Source organism: Uranotaenia lowii, chromosome 2, assembly GCF_029784155.1.
Source record: "Uranotaenia lowii strain MFRU-FL chromosome 2, ASM2978415v1, whole genome shotgun sequence".
Lineage (NCBI taxonomy): Eukaryota > Metazoa > Arthropoda > Insecta > Diptera > Culicidae > Uranotaenia > Uranotaenia lowii.
The window spans coordinates 241,141,915-241,156,965 of NC_073692.1; positions in this window are offsets into that span (position 1 = coordinate 241,141,915).

A 15,051-nucleotide genomic window follows, 5' to 3' on the forward strand; every position below is an offset into this window, starting at 1 on the left:
AATTTGATATCCCATCATCCTTTAAACTTTAAGGGGTAGGATATACTGTGATCATAAGTTTTTTAGAAGCCATTGAAGTTGAAAATCGTTGCATGTTGCCCCAGATGACGGAATTTAGAAATTTCAAGGAGAAGTGATCTTTTCCTTAAGGAGACTTGATCCTTAATTCAGAGTGCCTAGACCATAGGCAAGAATTTAGCAAAATCCAAAGATAAAAGGTCCATTGATTATTTTTTGCCATATTATTTCTCATTTCACAGTTTGTAGGTATCAGACAAAGAGAATTCTAAAAGTTTGTCTCCTATAATAGAGACATTGCATACTTAAAGGCGCAATTTTCTATAATATTTTGAGTCCATTTTAACAGATAATTACTGGATAATCATTAGTTGTTGGACAAATATTAGTAATTTCGTTATAACCAATGATCACGGTCAATTCAGAAGAAAAATATAACTTTTTAGACTCTAGGGATCAATTCAACCCATAACATACATTTTGGAAAACTTTTTCTTCGAAAAATTGAGAATTTACTATTCCATTTAAAATATCGCATTATGAAGTTCATATTAGACTCTAACGATTTACTTATTAGAACAAATATTTTTAATGTTGTTGTTTCATGTGGGATTCAATTTAAAATGATATTAAAAGATCTTCAAATCATATTTTGTCTAATTTCTCAAACATAGTTCAATAACTCAAAAAAATGTTTTTAAATATTGTTAAGATAGCAGCATAACATTGTTGTTTGTTCTATTTGGCACATTTTTCTATTTGCTATTTGTAAGAGATATCTCAAAGCAAAGGAATCAAGTATCCTCATTCTCCCCTACTCTTTGAAAATGATCTTGGTGAAACATGACGAAATCGGCTTTCAAGGATGTGTCGCATCAAACAACTGTCATCCGCATTCGTACATATTGAAACGAGTGCTTCCTCGGCAGATAAAACAACTTTACGAAATTTGCATCCAGAACTAACTTCCTGCTGCACAGGAAGGAAGTTACCTACCAAATAGTGGCTAAGGAAAAAAAGAAGACTCATATGATCCGATTTGGGGATAAGCCTTTTCGTTTTTCACTTTCTCTGTTTGAGGAAAAAAACTTGCCCGGTAGAGTTTTCCAAACCACAGTTCCTTTAACGTTATGCACTTAGATGGATCGTTGGTTACTCGAAATTTTCCTCGGGGATTGCGTTATGATGAATTGAATGATAAGATGATGTGAGTGCTTCGGATGAATGCGGAAAGGCGATTATCTTCGGGTGTTGTTGTGTGTGTTTGACTAGGCAGATTCGAAAGATATGTATGTATGTAGATGCAAATATATGAATGTTTGTAGATGCATTTTGATTCGGTGTGTCGAACACATTTTCCTCCCAGCAGCACCGACATCAAACTCCAGGCAGAGCATTAGCAGCCGCATATTGCAGGCCTCAATAGAGATGTGACTTTTCAGATATGCAAATGCATTATGGCCGCACATGAAACATGAACGATTGTGTGGTGCAATTTCGCCATCCGGTGCATAGGTTTTGGGGGCCTTGGGTGTGTCTATTGGATTACTTTTGATGCGTTTATCATGTTTACGCCTCGCATCAAATGTTTATCAACTGGGAGAGTTTAAGGAACATTATGTTCCTTATGTATTTATTTTTTTTCGCCGAGGGTTTGGATTTCTTTTGAAAATAGTTTGAAGTGCAAAAATAACTAAATCCAGATTTCCTATTATTTTATTTATACATAGATTTCTGGTTTAAAACTTCGGCTGTAAGATTTCAGATCGAATCTTTTAATTCATTATTAGAACTTAGATATAAGCTATTGATTTGAAACTAATTGAATAAGTAGTCTTTTCATTATTTTCAATGAAATTTCAGGTAAATTAATTAAAAATATCTGTTCTACAACCAAGAAGTTGTAGAACAGATATTTTTTATTTCATCTGAGTTTTAAACAGGGGAACGGGAACCACCCGGGAAACAAATAAGAGCATTGATATGCTTTGTGAACCACGTTGATGTTCTTTAGGCGTTAAATTAACTAACAAAATATCAAACCTTAAGTATATTGCTGGTTATTCGGTTGTAGTCCGAAATATCAGTTACTGACGAAATACATTCGGAATTGCCATTGATAGCTTTCGATCGCTTTTGCGATATGTAACATTTATTCGAGCGTTTTCCAGATGAACATTAAAAAAATCAAAGTTGTAATTTTTAAAAAACTTCGTGAAATTAAAAACTATTTTAAATGATTGACTTATAAAGGTATTAGGGTGGCGTTTTGCTATACGAGGGTAGACTGAGTGGATTTGGCGTCATTTTTTAATTTCTCAAACGCTGGGGTCTAAAAAGCTTATAGGGCAGAAAAGTTATTAGCTGTTTAGCAGGGGTACGCGTTTTGGAATTGATAAACTATAAATTCAATTGACACCACTGCTGGGTGCCTAGCGAGGTATTGCATGACTACTTTCCATGCAATGCTTTGCGAGGCACAAGCGGTGATGTCTATTGAATTTATTGTTTATCAATCCAAAAGAAATACCCTTGTTAAACAACTAAAAACTTGTTTGCCTAATAAGCTACTAAGTTAATGTATTCGACAAAGTTGTTCAGCGGAAAAAATCCTTAAAATAATTTATAAATTGGCACAAAAACCATAAACAGGCTCGGTTCAACAGAGGGCACAACAATGATGTTGATTCTTCAATAACAAATATTCAATTTTTCCATACCAACCTTAAAGTTCAAATTTACTCATGTAAACTTTACTTAAAAATTCTGCAAAAAATCATGGATGAGTTTTGGACCAAAACGAAGCTTTTTAGATCCAAGAGTTTAAGAAATTCAAAAATGACCCCTAATCGACTAAGTCTAATATGGGGGTTACTCAATGGTTAATTTTTTGCTCCCTAAATTGGTTCAAAAATTACACTAACAAGCTAACCAAATTCAACTTCAATTCCACAACCGTGAGGCGACCATCAAAAGCTTTGTAGTTAAGAGTTAGTTTTAGTTTATGAAATTTCAATTAAAAAACTATCAGCCATGTAAAAATAGTATTTTTTTTATCATAGTTAAGGTTTCAAGAGTAAATCGATTTTCTAGAAGTATGTACGCAGTTTTTGGGGGCAAGACTTTAAAAGCTAATTCAAACTTATTTGGCGACAATGAATCCAAATAAGGAATAAGATTTTTTCTAACAGCTTCTAATTTCGAAATCGTTTGAAGTAAACAAGAGAAAAAAATATTTTCGTCAACAAGAACAAAATGTCTTTATTAATTTTACACCAATATTAAATTATTCCATTTAAAAAAAATACATTAGTTAAACCGATCTACGGTCTTCAACAAAGTTGTTAGATAAATTCAAATTTTGGAATCAAAAGCTGAATAATGTCATCGAGTGATGCTAAAAACCACTTTGCATGTTTATGTCGAATTTTCAGTTACCGTCAAACGGGGCAACATGCAAAAGCAGGGTTAGATGCAATATTTGTATACCACAACACTCATTCAATTTTTATTTCAATATACTGTAGTAAAGTTTTCATTGAATGATAACAAATTGATTATGACATAGTTTTCAACATCGTGAAAGAGTTTTTTAAAGTTTTTGATTCTCATAAAAAAAAATAAAAATTCGAGCAATAGATGTACAAATTTTTACATTTTTCGATGCCGTAAAAAACTTTACCTCGTATGACGGATTGGCTTAATGATATCGCCTACAAACTTTATATTGCTTTCATCATCCAACACCAACACTGTTTGTGTATAAATATTTTTCGGACAATAGCCAAATTTTTTTAAATAAATATTTTTACAATTCAGTTAGCTGACTGGGGCAAAATGCAACAAAATGCAAATCAGCACAAAATCTCACAAATCGCGTTTCCATGTGCCGGGATATGATTGTATTGCATTATGCGTTTGTTTATATTAAAATTTCATCCATCCTAAGATTTATTTACATGATTTGAGCTAATATAATATTTTGTAGTATTTTTTATCCCTAAATGTATGCAGCAGATTAACACTTTTTTCTTAAAAACATTTTTAACAGAAAAAATGTGATTTTGAAATTGGAAAAAAATCAAAAATTACTGCAATTGGTGCTTTATGCGTTATGACATCACAAATGTATCAAAAACTTTAAATTTTCAAACGTTTTCATTTAATTTTTCATTAATTACAGAGTTTGTTGCAACTTACCCCTTTTTCTTAGTAGGGTGAAAATCACATGTTTTTGTAAATTTAAAAATAACTGGTAAAACCAATAATTTTTCTGACTACGTCAGTTTGGTGTTCCACCAACCTTAAAACTTTTGATGGACAAGAGGTATGATTATCTGTAAGCATTAAGATTTTAGAAGTCATTGAAGTTGAAAAGTGTTGCATGTTGCCCCAGTTGACGGTAGCTCTTTTTTGACATTTTTAGTCTCTTGGTTGTTTTTTGTTTTTGATTTATTTCCTTTTCAAGTACTTTATGCAATTGTATGATTTCTTTTATTTTTGTTATATTTTATTATCATTCAAAAACGTGAAATCCTGGAATCCCGAAAAAAAACTAGATTATCCCTGGAATTCCCGAAGCCATATGCTTATGCTTATGCTTATGCTTGCTTATGCTTATGATACTAACACAGCCAGATCTTGTCAGCATCCCGGTGAGTAGCAAAAGTACATTTACTACTCATTTTGACACGGCCGGGCCCACTGTGCAGTATTGGACGCAGAGACAACTGGAACACAGGGGAGGAAGAAACGTGGACAACAGTACCATACGTTTCCTTGTTAAAAAATATGATATTCATTCGTTGGGAGCATAGACGCTAAGATATTTCTACGCTCCTTGATGTTCGACCGTGCGAATCTTCCTTCTATGGATGGAAATGAGGCTTTTCTACATAGAAATCCAGAATTCATCAATACAATAATTCAGGAAAAATATCCTTCAAAATTAAACACTGTTAGATTTTTGGATTCTTTGTAACATCATTTCGGGTCATCGACCATGGTTAATGGTTATAGCGCCATTACTCGCTCTTGAAAAGATTTGAAAGAGCAAAGAAATGATTAATATAGCACTGAAATCTTTATGATTTTTTGTCATTTCTAAAAGACTTCAGTGCCGAAAAAATAATAAATTAGTATTCATTTGATATCTCACATTAGTCATTAGGGACATTAAACGATTATTAACCGATAACATTTATTCATTGCATACTAAAACAACGTAACTTAATAAAAAATAGAAATTTATAGAACAATTTAGATTACAAGGGTGTATCATCCAAATCGAATAACATATAATTCAGGATAACGGGTAAAATCCTGACCCTGCTAACTTAGCACCCTTTTTATGTGATGAGAAGGTCATCAAAGAAAAATAAAAGAATAATACAAATAATAAAAATTAAAAATAAAATTAAAAAAAAGGAACGGGCTCACCAATTTAAACGCGGCACGAGTAACTCAGACTCCATAGTCCGGAGATAGACTGCATGCTTTTTTGTTGCGCATGATTTTATTACCAATCACAGCAATCGGGTTTTTGGTGGTATGGGCCTCCCCACACGTGCGGGCAAAAGTAAAAGTGAAATAAACCATATTATCCAATTCGGCTCTTTTTGTTAAATTCAATATTAATTTCCACTTAATTGATTTCTAAGCTTCGGATAAGTTTAAAATACAAGCAGACACCACTTCAGAGAAATTTCACTTTTAAATATTTCTGACTTAGATTTCCGTGCCGCAATTTGTCAACACGCTTTTCGGGTGGCTACTTTCGATATCATCCTCTGAGCAGCACTGGGGCCATACTTTGGTAGGAATAACTTTACTTAACACATCGTTTTCTTAATGATTTTCAACATAAAGGAACCGAAATGTCACTTGAAATTTTCCAAAAACGTGTTGAACACTTTTTTATTTCAACAAAAGAAAGTTAACTCCAGAACCATTCATTTTCATGAATAAAAACCAGCAAGATTGGAAAAAATCCGAATCGGGGGGTAAACCCTCTGATAGCTATTTTGCTCACTTTTCACATCATTCAAACACCACCGACTTCAAAATGAAATGAATCACTATAATACACAACGATATATGAACAGTACATTAAATATACACGAAAATTATTAAATTAATATTACAATTATTGTACAGGAATTGCGGAGCTCCGAAAGAACGTGTTGCACGTTCAACCGACGCCTACTCGTCCTCTATCCCTGGAATTCCCGAAGCCATAAATGATAAATTACTGAAAATTTACACCATCTTAATCGGAAAAAAAGGATCAGATTGAGCAAGGCAAATGATAGTTCTTTCTTAATAAATGGCTTAGACCTAAACACTAAACCTAAAAACTTCTATATATTGAATTTTATATAAAATGGTTTTTCGTTCGGAGACATATTGAAAAACTTAACAATCTGTAGAACCAAACAATTCCAATTAAGAAACGCTACGAAAAGAATCTGAATGTTAAATTTTGCAACACTAATCATTTAGAACTTCCATTTCGCAAACGGTTGACAGTAGCAAAATCATCGGCAAAGAAATAAAAGATTTTGAAACAAAAGAATAATTATATGAAAATTTCCGATATTTGATGAATAACCTGAAGTCTAGCTAACCAACTTCTATTAACAGTAAAAAATCTAAGTTTTTTTTTGTCTTGAATTTTTCATAGCTTCTTGATTTTTTGTTACATTTAAAAAGTTGGAAATGTTTTGCAAAAGGAGAGAGTGGGGATACTTGATCCCCTTTTCTTATTTTCACCATATCTTTTTGGAAAAATTTAGCAACTCGCACTCTTTTACATTTTCTGACAGTGTGTAACTTCAAGTTTCTATGCTCCAAAAATTAGAACGATACTTGAACCCGTTGATGAACTAGAAGCATTTTCGTGGGAGTTAAAAAATTGCGATATTTTTGAAGTTAGGGGAGACTTGATCCTCTTTTGAAGGAGACTTGATTCTTTATTCAGGAAGCCCTAATCCTTGGAAAGAAATCAAACAGAACCTCAAGATAGGATGTCAATTGACTCTTTTGGTCATGTTTGTTCTCATTTCACAGTTTATACCTAACTGATAGATGAAGAAAATTCTATAACATTGTCTCAACGCTGACGGTATTGCATACTTAAAGGCGCTATTTTCTATAACTATGAGAAAATTAATTATATTAGCCCTTTTCTTCAGACAATTGTTGGATAAATATTAGTTATTGGATAAATATAATTAATTTCGAAATCAGCAATGATCACGATCCATTCAAGAGAAGAATATACCGTTTTTAACTCTAGGGATCAATTGTACCCATAAAGAACATTTTAGAAAACTTTTTCTGAAAAAGTTGAGAGTTTTCCATTGCTTTGAAAATATGGCATTATGAATTTCATTTTACGCACAAACGATTGATATATTGGAACAAATATATTGGTTATAATTTTTCCATGTAAGGAACATTTTAAAGTGATGAAAAAAGATCTTCAAGTCACATTTCGTGAAATTTTTCAAACAAAGTTCGATAACTCAAACAATTATTTTGTTTAAATTTTTTGAGCTTTAGTGCTTTTAGCATAGTTGTTTTGCTCCATTTGGCACATTTTTCTAGAACATTTGATCTTTGTAGGACAGTTTCGAGATATAGCTAAGGAATCAAGTATCCCCAGGGATCAAGTATCCTTACTCTTCCCTACTTATAGCATAAAAAATAAAAAATAAACCATATACGTAGATGAGGTTTCGTATGCAGTAGAGTGTTTATTTTCATTTTTTTCCGGGATCCCGAGAATTCCCGGGAAAAGGATCGTCAAATTTCCCGATTCCTGGAAACGCAAAAATTGTCGGGAAATGCACACTCTAATGATATGGTGAACAATGTCGATTCCGCTTGGACGAAACAACTGCATTTTATCAGTTTTACAAAAAAATAGATATTTATGCAACAAGTTGAAAAAAGTGGATTGTTTCAGCACGAATCCAATAATAACGTCCAGTGCTCAAAAAAATCCAACCGTTGTAATAAGTTGCATACAAGTTTTCAACCTGAAGAAACAAATAATAGTTTTACACTTTCAAATCAAAACACTTTTTCGAAAAATTGAAAATAACTTCTTTTTGACATGTTTTTTTTCGGTAGGAAAAACAAACATTTTAGTGCGAAACTGCAGGACAAACTATTTTAACTGTAGGGGAGAATGAGGATACCTGATACCTGGGATGCTTGATTCCTTCGCTATATCTAGAAACTGGAATGTTTTACAAAGATCAAATGTTCTAGAATAAAATTACTAAAAAGGACAAAACCACAATGCTGTTATCTCATAAAAAATTCAAAAATTTTATTGAACTTTATTTGAAAAACATTAAACAAAATGTGACTTGAAGATTCCCACATGAAAAAAAAAATTATATCAAAATTTTATTATTATAAGGCTATGATCATTTAGTATCCGGGCACATCTGAAAACATAATAAGCCTAATAATAGAATTTTTTAAAAAGAAAAACATAGTTTCTACCTTTTGTCCTTTCTAGGACCCAGTATTTCAATTGACGGTTACAAAATATTCAGAGCTTGAAATTTCGATATTGATTCGATATTTCTTCAAATTTAAAATATTACAGCAGAACTTTTCAATCAAACCTTCAATTGAAAATGATAAAGGAACGTTAATTTCGACGATTAATTAACAACAATTATTTTAGTTTCGATGAACAATTTCAAAACATGATATTCTTCCCTGGTCTGAAATTTATTTTTGAATTCGGATTTAGTTTCTTTTTAAATCTAGGTTAAAATTGATGAATTCTTATGTTCGAAGCTTTAAACTCTGGTTAATTCCAAATTTTAAATAGCATTCGTTTTTTTTTGTTTTCTGAAATATTGATATTAGATTTGTAAGCTTAATTTCTTAGTATTTATTTTTATGCAAATGTCTAGCTCAAAATAAGGTACATAATTTCAAATAATTTATTAATGATTTGCGGAAAGAACAATGATTCAAAACGTTGAAAATCTTTATTGGCACGTGCCCTATTGTCCGAAAAATATTTATACACCAACAGTGTGGGTAGAGGATAAAAAAACCAAAATAAAGTTAGAAAGTTATTTGAAAAACAAAAGATAAATGTTAAAACTTGTTCATCTTTTTCTCGATTCCTTAAATTTTCTATGAGGATTAAAACTTAAAAAAAAATGCGAGAAACTATGTCATCATCATTTTGCAATCATTAACCCTTCGTTTCATAAAGTAACAAATTTGTTACAAATAATGTATGGAAAAAGTGAAAAATCGTATTTTATTTTAATTTTTTTTCTTGATGTACTCATCATTTCCAACTGTAAAAAATGATTTTTAAGGAAAATCAAGGAAATCAAGGGTTAAATTGAGTTATCATTACATTATTTTTTAAATAAAAATTGAATAATTGTGTGGTATACAAATGTTGCATGATGTTTCGTTTGACGGTAACGTATCGAGAAGGTACAGTTCGGGTCATATAGACCCTAACCGCATATGAGAACAACTAACATGCGTTTTAAATATCCTAACGACTTTTCGAAACACTATTATGTGTAGTGACCTTACTTGGTTGAATAATTCTACTGAATCAAAGTAATCGAAAGATTCCCTATAATTCAACCACGCACGGTATAAGAAAAGTTCAGGTACCGGTATTTCGATAGCAACTTACCATCTTCTTCAGTAAATTCTTCGGTCGAAAACGCTTTTCGAAACAGTTTTCGAAAGTTTAATACAGTAGATTTATATATGTTTTTATCAAATAACTTGCTGTTTACCTTTTTTATATATAAAATATTCGTTTATAATTTCTTATTTATTAAAAAAAAAAAGAAATTAAACATATTGCGTCAAAAAACAACGCTTTTGGATTCAAGTATTCGATTGATATCTAGCTGTTCCGGTCCATTTTGGCGATAGTCAAATAAATGTTAGCAGCAGTGAGACAACTTGTTCCGAAGAAAAACACCAAATCTAAAACACGTGTCCGGAATCCAAACACGAAAGACTGGATCAGTTTTTTTTTCCTCTTTGAAAAGGACTCCAAAGAAAACAAAAGAAACTTGGTCGATGCCGAATCTACTCCAAACATACATAAGTGGAGTAGGGCGATGTCTTCTCAAAGTGGCCAGCAATGGTTTCGTTTCGTTTCCTCTAGCCTAAAAATTGTCTAGCAGATGTTTGTAGAGGATTTTGATTCCAGGCTTTTGTTCGAGTTTGATTTTTCCGATTCTATCTACTAGGCGCTAGAAGAAAAAAGTGTTACGACAAAAAATACTACGGAGGATGTGGGAAATACGTTGGCAGCTTGTTTTTATAGTTGATTAGACTTTCATCGACTTTTTATTCATAAACTTTTAATGAAATTTTATCGTTTGAAGGATCCCAAAAACACTACAGGATTTTCCGAGAACTTTGAATAAATTAAGCAATAGGTGCGGGATTGTGCTAAACGTCCTCGGAATCTTCAGGAGGTCGTCACGAGTGTTATCGGCAAAAGTTGAGTTGTTAAGTGGTTGTTTCGCCGTGTTGATGTGGTCGTTTCGCTTTCCCTGATCCGGAACTTGCGCTAGCCCGAGGCAAGGAAGAGACCCACACTTTCGATATAAAAGAAAAGTTTCATGCCTATAAAAATTCCATCAATGATTATGCTTCGAACGCGCCAAGCTAATGGATCGAAATAAATCATGAAAATTGAGCCCGACTAGGCACAAAACGACTGACTAGACGAGGGAAATTTATTTCCGGAAAATAGAGAATAAAACCCAACAGCAACAGCAAGTCCTCGCAAAGGCTGGCCAGGGCTGGAACAAGTTGTTGTACCTACTTTTACGAGAATGGATTTTCTTTTCTGCTGTTCGATCACATTATTTCGAAGTGAGTGTTTTTGACTACCTTATGAAACTCGCCCGGGCTAAAGTGTGGAGTTTTTATGTTTTCTGCTGGCGATAAGTGGGGGGTTTGGGGGGTGACCAGTGTACCCTGAGAATCCGGAGGAATGAAGCTTCGAAATTTGATGTATAGGTTGCGATTTACTCCAGCACTGTAGCTGGTATGGTGGATGAAGCTGATGTTTATCCTCAATTAAAGTCCATAAAATAGACATCAAAGATGGGCGGAAAATGATGCAGGTCTATGGCAACAGAATGTTTATTGGCGTCGTAAAGAATTCAATTTGTGAAGAAGAAGCATTTCGTCTATATTTCTGAAAATTGTTGCACGTTGGCTGTTATCGATTAATTTATGCAGTGGAAAGCGATCAACGTTTGAGAAAACCGGAATTTGGCAATCAGTTCAAATTTATTGTAGGGAATTATTTTAAAATTCAATTAATAAAAGACACAAATACAATAAATGATTAGAATCGTAATAAATTATTTCAATAATTTCAGTAAAATAAATTGAACTGATATGAGCACATCGGTAGAATTCACATTTTTCAAATGACGTTTAGTAAAGAGAGAAATTTCTTGAATATAAGACAAAATAAATATATCCATAATTGTTTTTTTTTTTTCCTTTATTAGCTAAAAATACAATATATAGGCTCATTGGTATTTACCATTACGAAGCCGGGAGTCTGAGTTACTATTTACATATAAAAGGTTAAATGCTATTCGAATAAAATGTTGAGTTTTTCATAATATTTCAATAAGTTATCCGTATATCCGACTTGATAGGATAAATAAAACAGCGGCGGGTTTCCCTCCATCGTCTCGGTTTCAGATCATCTCGTTTCAGGAAAATCGTTTGATGCTACAACTGTAATTTAGTTGCAATGATGAATCTGTTAATAGCTGTCATCGTTGTAATATCCTGGTTGGCGATGATATCGCGAAGAGGGACGTCACTCGGTTTTCCAAATCTCCCAAGTTCTGCTAATAATTCTTGACGGTGTGTACTAAAACGTTCGCAATTCCAAATAAGGTGATCGATTTCTCCGTAATCTTCGCCACACTCGCATAGGTTAGAAGTGATAAGTTGGATTCTGAACAGATGTGCATTCTGAGTAATATGATTCGATATAATGCGCGACATATTTTTGATGAATAATCGTTCTACGTTAAATTTTGCGAACCAAGGAGCTTTACTGACAGCAGGCAAGATACTATAACAATATCTACCAAGATTACTACTGTTCCATATTGACTGCCACGAATCAACCAACCGATTTCTCAACATAGGATAAAAGTCTCGAATTTCTTGTTCCCGATGATAAACCTCTCCATTCAAAGCACCATTCTTAGCTAGGGTGTCAGCCATCTCATTACCAAAAACTCCGTAATGAGAGGGAACCCATAAGAACGAAATGGAGTAATCTAAATTGTTCAAATTAGCAATTACATCCCTGGTTTTCAAAACCATCTGTCCAGTTTTACCAGAAATCTTGAGTTTCTTCAATGCTTCTAAAGCACTAGCCGAATCTGAGCAAATGAGATAAGAGTCAACAGGAAGACTACTGATATATACACATGTGTAATATATTGCCATAAGTTCCGCAACAAAAATAGAACATGGAGATTTGAGAGAAAAACTAGCTTCATGATCAACATTAAAAACCCCAAATCCTACACAATCCTGATAGGCTGAGCCATCCGTGAAAAAAACTTTTCGTGTTGGATATATTGATATTTTTTCCAAGCATAAATTCCGTAAAAATATTATATCAGAGGGAGTGGGAAGATTCAAGTTTTGATGAATGAGGGATAGATCAATTGATGAATTTAAATTCAATACTAGAGTATTTGATTCATAATAATGTGAAAGATTTGAATACGAGGAATTGATTGTTAAACAATCTCTATAGGAGGTCAACAATTTACATTCCGGATTACATTCAAATAGTGTATCTAAGCGATCCATTAATAATGAATTAGTTATGTGACCATTTATCAGAAACCTACAGTTCAATTCATTAAATCGAAGCTGCAGTGGAGGAACTCCAGCAAGAACTTCAACTGCTAATGTATGAGTTGATGTCATTAATCCCAAGCAAATGCGTAAGCATCGAAATTGAATACGTTGCAACTTAATAATGTGACATTTTGCTGCTGATTCAAATAAAAAACAACCATACTCCATGACCGACAAAATTGTTGTTTTGTATAATTTAATCATATCGGTTGGATGCGCTCCCCACCAAGTACTAGATATTGTTCTCAAAAAGTTTATCCTTCTTTGACATTTTCTTACAAGATATCGAATATGACATCCCCAAGTGCATTTTGGGTCATAAAAAACTCCTAGATATTTGAAACCATCCGCCTTTATTATTTCAGATCCATATAAATTAAGTTTTATTTGAGATGGATTGTGTTTACGAGAGAAGACAACTAATTCAGTTTTAGTTACTGATAGTTCTAAACCAATTTCTGTAGCCCAAGAAACTAGATTATCTAAAGATAGTTGTAAATCAGATTGGACTTTTTTCGATACTTTACCCGAGGACCAAATACATGCATCGTCAGCATATTGGACCAATGAACAGTTGCTTGTTAAACATGAATCTATGTTTGATACATATAAATTATAGAAAAGGGGACTGAGGGATGAACCTTGAGTGAGACCGATCATGCTGTGTCTAACTATTTTAACTTCATGATTCTGAGAAAAATGTAAAATTTTCAACGATAACAAATTTGAGAGAAAACTTAGCATTGTTTTTGGAACCCCAAGACACGATAATTTTTCACAGAGAATATCAATCCGAACTGTATCATATGCACCTTTTACGTCGAGAAATACAGCAACCAATTCTTCGTGTCGAGTGAAAGCAATTTGTATGTCAGAAGCAAGTAATGCTTGACAGTCTCGTGTGCTCCGATTCTGTCGGAATCCGTATTGAGAAGGTGAAAGAATTTTATATTTCTCAGCCCAGCAATCTAAACGAAAATGAATCATTTTTTCAAAGGTTTTCCGGAGGCATGGCAATAAACCAATTGGTCTATAAGAGTCTGGTTTGGATGAATTTTTTCCAGGCTTTAAAATGGGTACTATTTTGACAAATCGCCAGTCATCGGGAATAGAATTATTTTTGAACATCCAATTTAAAGAAACAATGAGTAGTTGCTTAGCGTTTGTCGGAAGATTTTTGATTAGTGAAAATTTAATACCGTCTATTCCTGGAGCTGTATTATTGCAATCTGATAAAGCCATTTCCATTTCATTTAAAGTGAAATCATTTTCAAGATATTCGAATGTTGTTGAGGAATGTTCAAATGTTGGTATATTTGGGGGTACAAAAGGTGGACAAATAATGTTCGAAAAATCTTCTAACCAGTCTGCATTATACTGTTGTTCATTATTTATACTTGGTTCAAAATTTCGAAGACGACGGGCTGTATTCCATAGAACTGACATAGCTGTTTCTCTATTCAATGATTCAACAAATTTTTTCCAATATTCCCTTTTTTTAGTTTTAAAGATTCTTCTACTCATCGCTTCTAATCGTTTATAATTCAGATAGTCGTTTATACTACCGGAAGACCTAAAGAGCTTAAAAGCTTCTGACCGCTGGGAGACAATTTTATTACAATCACTATCCCACCAAATATTCGGAGGTTTACGTCTAGTTTGATTCTCACAGAATGGTTTCGTTTGAGCTTGATGTGCTGCAACCAAAATCAACTTTGATAGATAACCATAAATATTGGAGGCAAGGAGCCCCTCTGTATTATCTACTGCATCTGAAATAATAGAATTATATTTGTTCCAATCAATGTTTTTGCAAATGTCCATGGGAATCAAAAAAGAACTGTTTGCTCTTTCTACAAATTTAATGACAATAGGTAGATGGTCGCTACCAGCTGGATCAGATAAAACTGACCATGAAAAATTAAAAGCAATTGATGATGAACATAGGGAAAGATCAACACGACTGCATCTGGAGGGGGGTGAAGCTACACGTGTAATTTCTCCCGTGTTAAGAATGGTTAATCTGAATTCATCTAAAATATCGTATATTATTCTTGCTCGAGCATCATCGTCAGGCTCACCCCAAGCACAACCATG